The sequence below is a fragment of the Rhipicephalus microplus genome, unplaced genomic scaffold (genome assembly GCF_043290135.1).
Source record: "Rhipicephalus microplus isolate Deutch F79 unplaced genomic scaffold, USDA_Rmic scaffold_217, whole genome shotgun sequence".
Taxonomy (NCBI): domain Eukaryota; kingdom Metazoa; phylum Arthropoda; class Arachnida; order Ixodida; family Ixodidae; genus Rhipicephalus; species Rhipicephalus microplus.
Window position 1 is genome coordinate 89,769 of NW_027464788.1, and position 4,307 is coordinate 94,075.

General features: G+C 57.3%; 1 non-coding gene across 1 annotated transcript; it reads right to left on the reverse strand.

Annotated features, from left to right (window-relative positions):
- Window positions 1-368: 368 nt before the first annotated feature.
- LOC142792349 (small subunit ribosomal RNA) lies at window positions 369-2,183 on the reverse strand. Its single transcript, XR_012890847.1, has one exon. It is a non-coding gene; the product is annotated as a small subunit ribosomal RNA (ribosomal RNA).
- Between the last annotated feature and the right edge of the window lie 2,124 nt (window positions 2,184-4,307).

Here is a 4,307-nt window from a genome sequence, read left to right on the forward strand (position 1 = left end):
GGAACGCGCAGCCTCGCCTTCTACCGACGTAACCACGACTCGCCGTTCGCGCTCCGCCGCTCCTGTTTACAGTACTAGGCGGTCCCGCAGCGGTCGGGTCGCGCATTTCGAGCGCTTCGAGCCACGGTGCAGTGGCGGGTCGAAAGCCGACCTATGAGTGCGTTGCGCCGTTTGTACCCGCGTCCGCCACCTGGCCGACCGTCCAAGGTCGCGGTGTTGGCGTCCGCTGGGCGCAACAATTTGTCACGGGGTGCCGCTCCACATTCAGGCAGCCCCGTGGGGAAAAGCCGACCCCGCGTCCAAACGGGGTCAGCGGCAGAAAGTGTCGGGCGCAGACGCAGCTGAGGCGCTCACCCTTCACAATCCGTTAATGATCCTTCCGCAGGTTCACCTACGGAAACCTTGTTACGACTTTTACTTCCTCTAAATGATCAAGTTTGGTCATCTTTCCAACAGACCGGCGCAACCGAAAGGCCGCGCCGGACATCGGTCCGAAGACCTCACTAAATCATTCAATCGGTAGTAGCGACGGGCGGTGTGTACAAAGGGCAGGGACGTAATCAACGCGAGCTTATGACTCGCGCTTACTGGGAATTCCTCGTTCAAGGGGAACAATTGCAAGCCCCTATCCCAATCACGAAAGAAGTTCCACGGGTTACCCAGTCTTTTCAGACAGGGATAAAGACACGCTGCTTCCTTCAGTGTAGCGCGCGTGCGGCCCCGGACATCTAAGGGCATCACAGACCTGTTATTGCTCTGTTTCGTGCGGCTAGGAGCCGCTTGTCCCTCTAAGAAGGTTGTAAGGTGCTGGGAACCCCGCACCTATTTAATAGGCTAGAGTCTCGTTCGTTATCGGAATTAACCAGACAAATCGCTCCACCAACTAAGAACGGCCATGCACCACCATCCACCGAATCAAGAAAGAGCTCTCAATCTGTCAATCCTCCCAGTGTCCGGGCCGGGTAAGTTTTCCCGTGTTGAGTCAAATTAAGCCGCAGGCTCCACTCCTGGTGGTGCCCTTCCGTCAATTCCTTTAAGTTTCAGCTTTGCAACCATACTTCCCCCGGAACCCAAATACTTTGGTTTCCCGGAAGCTGCCCGCCGAGTCATTTGAGTAACTCAGGCGGATCGCTGGTTGGCATCGTTTATGGTCAGAACTAGGGCGGTATCTGATCGCCTTCGAACCTCTGACTTTCGTTCTTGATCAATGAAAACATTCTTGGCAAATGCTTTCGCAGTAGTTCGTCTTGCGACGGTCCAAGAATTTCACCTCTAGCGCCGCAATACGAATGCCCCCGTCCGTCCCTCTTAATCATTACCTCGTATTCCAAAAACCAACAGAACAGAAACGAGGTCTTGTTCTATTATTCCATGCAAGTTTATTCAGGCGACTCGCCTGCGTTGAGCACTCTAATTTTTTCAAAGTAAAAGCACCGGCCATCTCGAGGCACACAATGAAGTACACCAAGAAAGAACCGGCATGATGTTCAGTCCGAGCCGTCGCATCGGGTAGATGCACTACTCGTCTGGAACTGAGATCCAACTACGAGCTTTTTAACCGCAGCAGCTTTAGTATACGCTATTGGAGCTGGAATTACCGCGGCTGCTGGCACCAGACTTGCCCTCCAATTGATCCTCGTTAAAGGATTTAGAGTGTACTCATTTCAATTACGGGGCCTCAAAAGAGTCCCGTATTGTTATTTTTCGTCACTACCTCCCCGTGCCGGGAGTGGGTAATTTGCGCGCCTGCTGCCTTCCTTGGATGTGGTAGCCGTTTCTCAGGCTCCCTCTCCGGAATCGAACCCTGATTCTCCGTTACCCGTAACAACCATGGTAAGCAAGTAACCTACCATCGAAAGTTGATAAGGCAGACACTTGAAAGAAACGTCGCCGGCTCGTGGCCATGCGATCAGCACAAAGTTATCCAGAGTCACCACACAATACGGGCCGAAACCCGATCGATCTTGGTCTAATAAAAGCACCCGTTACCCAAAGGGCTCCAGGCTCACTGCATGTATTAGCTCTAGAATTGCCACAGTTATCCAAGTAGGAAGAAACGATCTAAGGAACCATAACTGATTTAATGAGCCATTCGCGGTTTCGCCTTATTTCGGCATGTACTTAGACATGCATGGCTTAATCTTTGAGACAAGCATATGATTACTGGCAGGATCAACCAGGTAATCGTTCGACTGCGCGTCCGTCCTCGCCTTCGGCGGGCCGGACGCAGTCTGTGTGCGGCGGAGGCCACCTTCAGGCGCCCCAACACGCTTATTTTGCACTCCGAGATGACGGCGTTCGAGCTCGCTACGGCACAACCTTCCCGAAAGACGAGTGGGAGCCGTGCGGCAAGAAGCACGTTCATGCTCGCTCTTTTTCGTTGCATCGACTCGGTCGCGCCGTGCGGGTTGCCCAAGCCCGCTGCACTGTCGGTGGACCGGCCGGAACTAGCAACGGAGCCGAGACTGCAAAGCCGCCAGACGACGGGTCACGCCCGCGTCTTCGGCGCTTTCGCATCTGAATCGCCCGAGGACGACACGGAACACACCTCGATATCGTGGTAAAACGGCACCGTCCGACAACCAGCCCCTAACGCATCAAGCGGATGAGGCTGCAGACGACTGCCGTGGATTCCCCTGGAGCAGACCCGAGGACACGCTTGACGAGGCCGAAGCCCGCCGCATATCAGACACCCGGTCGCTTTCGCGTACGCCGCTCACGAGAACCCCCACATAATAGCAGCGATAAGTACCCAGACCTCCTTGGGCACTAATACGAGCGTACTCGAGAAAATTTCACCGCGGGTGTGCCCCGAAACGTGTGGCACGTTGAGCGTGCCACAAGTCTACGTCGCTCTCAAACCCGCCGAGGTCGTAGAATTTGCGACCCTACTCACGAAATTCCCACCGAGGATACGGCCGCAAACGTACCGCACCTTGGGTAGGCCACGAGTTTGTGCAACACTACGCTGACGGCACAGCACCGAGGTCGTGCGCGCACGCACGGGAAAATTCCGCCGCGGTTTCTGCCGAAAACGTGAGGCACCACGACTCTCCGCAAGTTCGCGTCGACTGCGAAAGACCGAAGTCGTGAACGACGTGTCCGCTACTCGCCGCCGACACGCTGGACACCAAACGTACAACGACTCGACGGCGTAGTAGAGGCCCACGACGCGGTTTTCCTTAACGACGTCTCGGCGTGGCACCGACAGGTTAGAACGGCCGACCAACGTTCCCTGTCCGCCGTTCGGCTCAGTCGAAGGGCTCGGCGACTTCGGCAACGCTGCGAAGCCGCACGGTGACGCACGCCATGTCCCCATTTTTTTTTTTTTTCTTTCTGCGTCTGCCGGGGTGCCCCTATAATAGCAGCGATAAGCACCCAGACCGCCGTGGGTCGCTCGCCCCGGCTGACGTGGTTTTTCGTACTCCTGCGGCGGTCGCCGTCAAGCACGTCCAAATACGCTACTTTCGTGGGCGCATTCACGCTCTTTCGCTTCGCCGGAGTGCCAGCACTCACTCTGCCAAAAACGGCGAACATCCGAGCGGCGGTTCCCACTTTTGCGTCGGCGTCGCAAACCCCGCCCCGGCAGACGAGGTTTGCCGTACTCGTGCGACGGTGGCCGGCGGGCACGTCGAAAGACGCCGATATCGTGCGCGAATTGGCGCACCTTGGCTTCACCGGAGTGCCGCCACTGACTCCTCCAAAAACGGCGAAGATCCGAGCGGCGCTTCCCACTTTCGCATCGGCGTCCCGAACTCCGCCCCGGCTGACGCGGTTTACCGTACTCGTGCGACGGTCGCCGGCGAGCACGTGGAAAGACGCCGATATCGTGCCCGAATCGGCTCCGTTCGGCTTCGCCGGAGTGCCAGCACTGGCTCGGCGAAAGACGACGAACATCCGAGCGACGGTTCTCACTATTGCGTACGCGTCGCAAACCCCGCCCCGGCAGACGCACTTTGCCGTACTCGTGCGACGGTCGCCGGCGAGCACGTAGAAAGACGCCGATATCGTGCCGGAATCGGCCCCGTTTGGCTTCGCCGGAGTGCCAGCACTCACTCGGCCACAAACGGCGAACATCCGAGCGGCGGTTCCCACTTAGCCGTCGGCGTCCCGAACTCCGCCCCGGCAGACGCGGTTGCCGAGCTCGTGCGACTAGCGACCGCGAAGCCGTCTCGCGACGCCGCTTTCGTGCGCGGCTCCCACTGCGACCTGGGTCACCCGAGGTCGACGAGCAAGAAAGAATGTCGAAAAAAAATTTTTTTTTTTTTTGCGTCTGCCGGGGTGCCCCTATAATAGCAGCGATAAGC